We start from the raw sequence: 9,646 nt of genomic DNA, 5'->3' as shown, positions 1-9,646 counted from the left end.
TTAAACACATTCACTAAATCACCCTTATTCGTGTTAAAATCTACTTTAGTGCGGTTTCTGGAGTTAACTTAATTTGTAAGCCAGACTGTTTCTGCCATGGATTTCACTGTGAGGCGGCTTAGTTAAATGTTGTAGAAACCAACAGTGGTAATAAGATATTTTGGTGAAAACAGGCACATTTAAACATGTTTAGCTCTATAGGCCGTTTTTACCGATGCTTTCTAAAAAATTGCATGTTTACCGGCACGTTTTTATTGGTCATATTTAACAATTATTGGTAATTCTATTACAGGCGTTACTGTCCTTCGGTTGAAAGCGCGTGACCAGCACGGTTCGATTAGAATTATTCGTACACATCCACAACACAGCAGATAGCAAACAGGAATCAATGTCTACCGTACATGTAATCTAAGCCATTGCCTCCAATGTGACGGCATCGCTGCTGTGAATCCTCCGATACAGCCAAGACACTGTGGGAGACCTATGGAAACTTGGGTAGTTGTATCTCGTACAGTGAGGATTGAAACAGCGCTGGAGTTACAGTATCGTGAAGACAACTTTCGTTATTAGCATAAGTGTTGATGTATTTTGAGTTTACCTATATGTGCTATAGTTTCACACCTGTTAAATGAACAGGTGATGCAGTACACGTGTAATGACAGTTGAGGAGCTACAGGTGTGAGAAATGCTCGGTATGAAAGAAATCACAGGTGTGTGAGCGGGACCATCAGAAACTGAAGACAGATTGATGTGTTTAAGTTAAATGTAAATGTTATTACGGAACAAGCATAGATACTTCTGAGGATACGGAGATAGTATACAACTTTCCAACTAAAACCACACGTGTCTGCTGTCAAGGTAAGATGTTCTGTAAAATCGACATTTTTCGGTAAAAATAAGTTTAGAGTGATACAGAGCATAGATTTGGAAAATATTTTTCACCTTTTTGACACAATCCTTCGTAATGTACACACTAACTCATTATAAACCAGCACATTGGCTTGTCTTTATTGACATATCAGCATGCACGGTAACACAATGAGTGTCATAGACAGTATCATTTTGTTCGATTTGAAGAATTCAAATGTCAGAAAATGAGTCTCATAATGCGAAATATAAATCCATTTAAGTTTTCATCTTCAAAGTATGAAATCAGATTGAAATCGTAATGGTTCTGACAAACGTTTATGAATATTATGAGTTTTATGTTCCATATCTGTGTTGAGAAAAGCAATTACCAATTCTTATTTTGATATTTTATAAAGTCATATCGATTTCAATCTTATCTCTTTATCTCCTTAAAATATTTACCTCTTTACTTTTTATCACATGTACATGTATTTCATAAAATTACCATCCTTTATAAAAGCAAAACACATCGTCAGTTCATAAAAGGTTATATGTTTACAATCCTTTGATCACGACCAAGTTTACAGTCATATCGTGTGTACAAAATGATGTCTGAAGCTTGGCGTTGTCTAATACTCGTTCCTAAAACTGTCCCAAAGGTGTCTAATATTTTTCCCGACGGTGTAAAACAATTGTCCCGAAGGTGTATCCCATACTCGTCCTGACGGTGTCCCATATTTGTACTGACGGTGTCCCATACTCGTACTGACGGTGTTCCATATTTGTACTGACGGTGTCCCATACTCGTCCGGACGGTGTCCCATACTCGTCCTGACGGTGTCCCATATTCGTACTGACGGTGTCCCATACTCGTCCTGACGGTGTCCCATATTTGTACTGACGGTGTCCCATAGTCGTACTGACGGTGTCCCATATTCGTACTGACGGTGTCCCATATTCGTACTGACGGTGTTCCATATTTGTACTGACGGTGTCCCATACTCGTCCTGACGGTGTCCCATACTCGTCCTGACGGTGTGCCATATTTGTACTGACGGTGTTCCATATTCGTACTGACTGTGTGCCAACTCGTACTGACGGTGTTCCATATTCGTACTGACGGTGTCCCATAGTCGTACTGACTGTGTTCCATATTCGTCCTGGCTGTGTGCCAACTCGTACTGGCGGTGTTCCATAATTGTACTGACGGTGTGCCACATTCGTACTGACGGTGGCCCATATTCGTACTGGCGGTGTTCCATATTTGTACTGACGGTGTGCCACATTCGTACTGACGGTGGCCCATATTCGTACTGACCGTGTTCCATATTCGTCCTGGCTGTGTGCCAACTCGTTCTGACGGTGTCCCATATTCGTTCTGGCGGTGTCCCATACTCGTACTAACGGTGTCCAATATTCGTACTAACGGTGTCCAATATTCGTACTAACGGTGTCCCATATTCGTACTAACGGTGTCCAATATTTGTACTGACGGTTCCCATACTCGTACTGACGGTGTGCCATATTCGTACTGACGGTGTCCCATATTTGTACTGACGGTGTGCCATATTCGTACTGACTGTGTGCCATATTCGTACTGACGGTCTCCAAAATTCGTACTATTGGTTTTCCATATTCGTTCTGAAGGTGTGCCATATTTGTACTGACGGTGTTCCATATTCGTACTGACGGTGTTCCATATACGTACTGACGGTGTGCCATACTGGTACTGATGGTGTTCCATATTCGTACTGACTGTGTTCCATATTCGTACTGACAATGTTCCATATTCGTACTGACGGTGTTTAATATTCGTACTGACGGTGTCCCATATTCGTACTGACGGTGTCCCATACTCGTCCTGACGGTGTGCCATATTCGTACTGACGGTGTTCATTATTCGTACTGACTGTGTGCCATATTCGTACTGACGGTGTCCCATATTCGTACTGACGGTGTCCCATATTTGTACTGACGGTGTCCCATACTCGTCCTGACGGTGTCCCATACTCGTTCTGACGGTGTGCCATATTCGTACTGACGGTGTTCCATATTCGTACTAATGGTGTGCCATATTTGTACTGACGGTGTTCCATATTCGTACTGACTGTGTTCCATTATTCGTACTGACGGTGTCCCATATTCGTACTGACGGTGTTCCATATTCGTACTGACGGTGTCCCATACTCGTACTGATGGTGTTCCATATTCGTACTGACTGTGTGCCATATTCGTACTGACGGTGTTCCATATTCGTACTGACGGCGTTCCATATTCGTACTGACGGTGTTCCATATTCGTACTGACGGTGTGCCATATTCGTACTGACAGTGTCTCATATTCGTACTGACAGTGTTCCTCATTTGTCCATACGGTGCCCCCTATTTGCGCAATATTTGTCCCCTCTTTGTCCAAATTTGTCCCGACGACAATGTCCCTTACTTGACCAAACGATGTCCAATACTTAATAAGATGGCGTCCACTATTTTACTCAAATATGTCTTATACATACCTGACCTGTGTGTATAATACTTGACACGATATATGACCTCGTCATGTATGACAACTGCCTGGTGAGACTGGATCGGACTGTTGTGACATGATTCATTTCAGGCACCTGTCATGATTTTAGATGTATTTAGTGTTAACTTGCGCTTTCCGTTGAATTTATCGTTTCATTTTGGAATTCATTTTTGCTGAGCGCTGTTTATAACATATATTAGCATTCTTTTTAACAAAGCCTTATCTTCAAAATTAAAACAGCTTAATAAATCTCAAAGTTTAGTTCAAGTGACTAAATGTATTATGTGCAGATGTCCACGTAGGTTCGCTTAATATTGCAATTGGTATCCGACGTTATCACATCTATTATGAAGTCATAATATATTGTAATGATAATGTCGATAAGTTGGCCATTAATGACATTTATTGCTGATATGATTGCCATGTGGATTTGATAAAATTATTATATAATAACAATGTCAAAAATGATCGATATTCTCTAATACGTCTCCTTGGTTTATTGTATGATCATTTAGCAGCGACCTTTAGCAAAGGTCTTGCTCTCGTATATCGGCGTTGAAGTAAACATATACGGATATTGTTTAATATTATATCTGTGTTTTGGGAATCTTGCTAGATAGTTTGTTTTTAGTGAGCCTTCGGGAAGATAAAGTGACTTTTTTCATAAAATATACATTAACATATATGATATGTAATCAACAGTGTGCATCCATAGGCGTGAATGGCCGTCATCTGTATTTATGTATGACGTCATGATTGCCATCCTGTGTCTTCCAGCAATCTTGTCAGTTTCAATTTCTTGATGACAATGGAATCCCGCGGTTCCCCTTTAGGTAGCTTAACTGACATCTCACTGGCGAAAATTACGAGCAAAGTATGATAAGTTTACTTCGATCGACCTTTCTTCATCCGTCGTCTTTTTACTTTTCTGAAAACAATGAAACATTGACTTAATAATAACTTCGTCATGTTGATACGGGTTCTAGGATTGAAGTAAGATTATGACGTAACAAGGGACAAAACAACTACAAAATCATCACATTCGGCCTCCTTTCTCAACCTTTCTTTTATTAATATTTTTTCTCGATCAAATTATTATATAGATATGCATGTTTTTGTTAAGCACACGATAGCAAAATAAGATCCTTACAGAGAAATAGACCTGCAGAGGTTCGGGGAAAGAGTGCACCTCCTGTATCCCAAATGATGATCGTAAGGATCGATTAATGTGGGCCTTGCTGACTCGGGCGTTTCGTTATGTTCTTAGCCGTCCTCTGCTCCCATTGTAATATTTCGAATCTCTATCTTTTTCTCATTTCGGTCGTTCGGCGAGGTCTTCCTGGATACCAGCCGTTGTAGGATCTTAGCCGTTGCTACTGCTATTTCAATCGCATGGTCGACAACACACACATATATACACACACGTCTCCTAATCGGATCTACATACTTACTCAGATATGGGTTCAAACGTTTATTTTTAATTTCATCTTAGATAAATCTCCCGGTTTCTCCGACAGAATCATGGGGTGAGGTCAATAAAATAGCTCAAACAGGTCTGGCTGATATACAGGAGTTGTGTATGTAAAGGTGGACTATTCTTCAACTTGGTGATACAGGCGACAAACACATGCGAATGTATGTTAGACGTCTGATGTGCAGGCGTTCTGTCTCGAATAGAACGTTATACAGATATGCTGTATAATTGACAACTATGACGACATTTACGACAATCTGTGTCCATAGTTGGCAGGGGTCAAGGATAGAACCCATAGCATACTGAATCATTGATGTTTTTTTCATTGAGATTTAAATATCTCTTTGATTTGCCTCGATTATCTTTATATCCATTTTTGTTTTCAAGATTGCAATAATATGAAAAAAATAATCTGCCAACATTGAACTGATATTTTTTTTAATTTTAACAATATTGATTAAAATTGGTTTTTTTTTCCTTCTTTTCAACAGAAATATTAAATTAATGAAGGAAGTCAAAAGTATCATTCAATCCAACAAATTGAGCTCACGTTTATTGACTAGTCATTCGGATGCATCATGGGATTGCTGTGCCATTGTCAGGGGTCAAACTCGTGGGTTTTCTTGATAGGGGGCGCTGAGATACTAGACCGTATTTTATAAGTTGAAAAGGCTGGTATCATTTCATTGTTATCATCAGTCCATTTTAACACACATTCCAGTAGAGGAGTTCTCTGACAACTTCTTACCAAACGTTGTTAGTTCCCGTAGAATTTGAGAACAGATAATATGTGTTTTTTTCTTACTCTTCTACTTTTGCATGTTCGAGGTTGGAAAACCAAGTCATGCTGATTTCCATTGCATGATTGTAAGGGACAATTGGTTTCGAATGGCTTGTCTTTAAATGACCTAACCTGTTGACAAGACGTTGCCCCGAACATCATTCCCTGCATTACCCCCTTCAACCCCCCCCCCCCCCCCCCCCCCAACAAAAAAAGTAAAATAAAATGAATCCGCTTAAAAATAACCTTCGTACTTTCCCTTTGTTTTGGGGAATGTGTCTCTTAGCACATCTGGGTTCGTCAGAATAGCGTTGCCAAGTGAGACGTCGCACTGCATTGTCCAAGTTGTTGACCGTTTTCATACAAACAAACAAGACTTAGTATAACTTTGCGTTATTAGGAGGTGAAGGCCTCTGCTTTCTCTTAAATGGACACAGGGGTACTAAACTCCAACTATGGTGTCTATAATTATGGACTTACATGTATCTATATATGTCTAACCCCAAACTCTACTCCACACCCACTCAGCCCCTACTATTACATTTTTTTATGCAGAATTACTGTGGGTATTGTACTGTGAGCCATGAGTTGAAAAAAGAAATGTCTTACTAAAAAAACCTATATAAAGTTCGGATTACATTCACACAGATAACAGTTGTGTGAGCGCACAACGCACCAAAAACAGCGTGAGCACATCGTGCACACATGGTACGAACACCTGTGCGATTTAACAATCGTTTGCAAAAATGTGCGGTTGGGTACAATTGGTCAATCAATATTACGGAATGAAAAAATCCTGAAGGCTCGTATGGAATAAGGAACACTGTATGCATAAGTTTCTCGTTATATTAAAGCTGACAGTTTAAAAAGCTTTCAATTGAGATTAGGAAAAAAAAAAATCTGGTTTTGAGATCTTCCCCATCTCTTCCAACTAGAGTTTCCAAGGAAGTGCCGACATTTTAGTTTCCCTTGCTTGGTAACCAAACCAGAAACATTTTTTTTTATTATTTTTTTTATTTCAATTGAAAGCTTTTTAACTTGCAATGTCAGTTTTAATTAAGATTATGTTCAGTTTTACAACGCATGTTACACAATCTAAAAGTGGCAATTAGACTGTCAAGAATGAGTTTTTCTCCCAGGTAACAGAACAGATATATAACATTTTGGTGCATGACATGAGTTTTACCTGCCGCCTTGTGCCTGACATAAAGTGCCGATGTCTGATACCGTAGTACTGTTATGAAAACACAACTGGGCGTTAAGGTTTTGTTATTTGTATCCGTTTTGGTCTGCAAGCATTCGACTGAAATAATATGGCATTGATGTCGATTGTGAATGCCTATGAACACAATGCAATGCTTAAATAAGTAAACAGTTTAGAAGATTGCAGTGCTATTGCTCTGCCAGCATTGATGTGGTTTTAAACCCAACAGTTTTCTGACACTCCACTCACAATAGAGTAACGATCGGACGCAACATGTTTTCTAAATGCTCGGCAAATAAGCAGGTACCTTCTGATACCTGCCGTAAGACCATAATGTTTGCAGAATCTTTTTAACTCGATAGAGGTCGTGAATCTTGTATAACAATGCGGATACATGAGGTTTTGACGCAATCGATCACCAGCCGATGATACATTTCTGCAGCGAGCTAACATAATATAACTTATAGGTCCCCAACACATATATTTAGGACACTTGTGATGTTATATGTATTATGTCTCCATGGACCGGTATGATTCGATAGGATTAAAGGTTTCAGAAAAGAGGAAGATTTTATGGAAGGAACGGACCAACAGAAAGCGCTATCCTAGTTCATGTTTGTTAACCTTAGTTCATGTCGCTTAAATATAAATAATAAAACATACTACAGCGTCCTAATACATGAAAAGAAAATCAACGATACATCGTACACTTACAAGAAACATATATATAAGCATTCTTCCTCCAAATACAAGGAACGCAATTGCAAGGTGACAGTGTCCAAATATAAGGGAAATAAGATAAGGATATATATTACAAGGAACACAAATACAACGATAACTTATCCACATGCAAGAAAAGCAAATGCAGTGATTTAACGTCCGCATACGAGAAAAGCAAATACAAACATGCATTGTCCACATCGAAATGAAAGGGTTACAAGAATACAACGTCAACATACATTGTACAAGGAAAACAGATTCAAGGATACAGGGAAACTTCAAAAGTAAAGCATGCATATACGAAAAGACAGCACCAGTAACTTAAGGCAGCATGTAAAAACAAAAGTGCAGTGGCCGACTCAAACAAAAAGTACCGAAATGCACTAGGCTTAGCACGCCATTACTCTCCTGCTATATTGAAAGTCTACGACTGATCGAGGATTTTGGATGCTCGGCCTTGTTCCCATGTGATACAGGATGGGTTCAATGGGTGCGTATTTGCGAGGAACTCTCAGACTGGTTACATGGTTAAGCCAATCCTTCAGAACAGCAAACGTCAATAATTGGCAACAATTCTCCCGTTCTGGCTACCCGTGTGTAATGTAAACATTTCTTTCCCGTGTTGGAGGTACTCCTTTCCCCTTGTCCGACATAATCATGTCATATATTCTGACAACCATTTGTTTTAGATACCCCTGACGTCGCTCGGTCTGTGCATTTATGTCTGATTTGTTGACGTCACACGTTCTGTGTACCTGGGGCTAGCTTACTGACCTCACACCTTCTGTGTATACGTGTCTGATTTGTTGACGTCACATGTTCTGTGTACCTGTGGCTGACGTACTGACCTCACACCTTCTGTATATGCGTGTCTGACGTGCTATCATCACACTTTCTCTGTTCCTGTATTTGACGTGCTAACGTGACAGTTTCTATGTACATGTATCTGTTGCTGAAGTACTGGCTTCACACGTTATGTGTACTGACGTACAAAAGGCAAACATCTTACATTTGAACACAATTTTACTTTTATCTTTTTCATTACCGAGAAAATTAAAGATAAAATGCAAATAAACTTTATCTGTAGCGGAATTGATCGGAAGACTACCGGTCAATAAGATGCATGTGGCTTAGTTGGTTAGAGCGGCTGTCCAGAGAATGGAGCTCCGGTCTGGGGTTTTAGCGCTCCTGTTGCACATATTTATATTAACGATTTACACTTGGACACCTATACACGGTATATAACGATCGGGGGCATGTCCAACCGACATCTACTTTATATTAGGATATTCAACGGAACGTCTGGAATCACATATCATAACATCAAAGTTTTTACCGTCACATCACGTCAGAAGAGTGACGACAGAAGCCATTGGTAAACATACACAACTACAAATAAAAACATTTATATCGTATATTATATGGGAGAATTCAGACGAAGTTCAGTAATGTCCAGTTTGTAAATTGTCACTTTACACGATCTGAGAGGAAATCCAGACATTCTTGTGGAATCAATATGGCTGTATATCTCTTGTCTGCCTCACCTGAAAGTCTATTGGGCGTCGTTAAGCCTTTATAGACAAATGGTTTAATGGCGGACATTCGCTTTTGCTGCCGATAGAAGCCCGACACTGACGGCACCTGTCTTTGATATGTTACATTTAATCTCTGTATTGAATGTTCTATGGACCACTCCAACACTGCGGACAATTGTCTGCATAACACCATTATTTACGTTTCCCCTCAGACGGGTCCAACGCCCTGCTATAATGTAATTAGCAGCAGTGTTCCTGACCAGAGAACACGGGAAGCCGTGCTTATATGTATATTCGGCGTTTATTCTTATGGTAGTTTCAGTGAATTATGGACTGGCCTTTTTATATCACACCAAAAGCAAAATGTGAAATTTTCAAACCTTTTCGTTCTGAAATGTTATCTTTGGTGTATAGTTGTTCATTCCGTGGTAACCTGAAGCAAAAACAAGACGTCCTGAAATAATAAAAAAAAACCCCAGTGCAAACAAGGATTTTCAACGCCATGGCCGTGAACTTATATTAATAAGTCTGTTTTATCTGTTTTATAAATGATAGGGTAA

At 39.5% G+C, this 9,646-nt stretch overlaps 1 protein-coding gene across 1 annotated transcript in view; it reads left to right on the top strand.

Moving 5' to 3' along the window:
* Positions 1–385: 385 nt before the first annotated feature.
* LOC110453795 (protocadherin beta-1-like) overlaps positions 386–9,646 on the top strand; it is a 28,939-nt gene continuing 19,678 nt past the window's right edge. Inside the window, exon 1 of the mRNA XM_021502955.1 lies at positions 386–858. The gene's annotated coding sequence lies outside the window, so the exon portion shown is untranslated. The remainder of the gene's footprint in view (positions 859–9,646) is intronic.

This window comes from Mizuhopecten yessoensis, unplaced genomic scaffold (genome assembly GCF_002113885.1).
Source record: "Mizuhopecten yessoensis strain PY_sf001 unplaced genomic scaffold, ASM211388v2 scaffold7507, whole genome shotgun sequence".
Lineage (NCBI taxonomy): Eukaryota > Metazoa > Mollusca > Bivalvia > Pectinida > Pectinidae > Mizuhopecten > Mizuhopecten yessoensis.
Note: the sequence above shows the minus strand (reverse complement) of the source record. Positions and strands in the feature narration are given on the sequence as shown.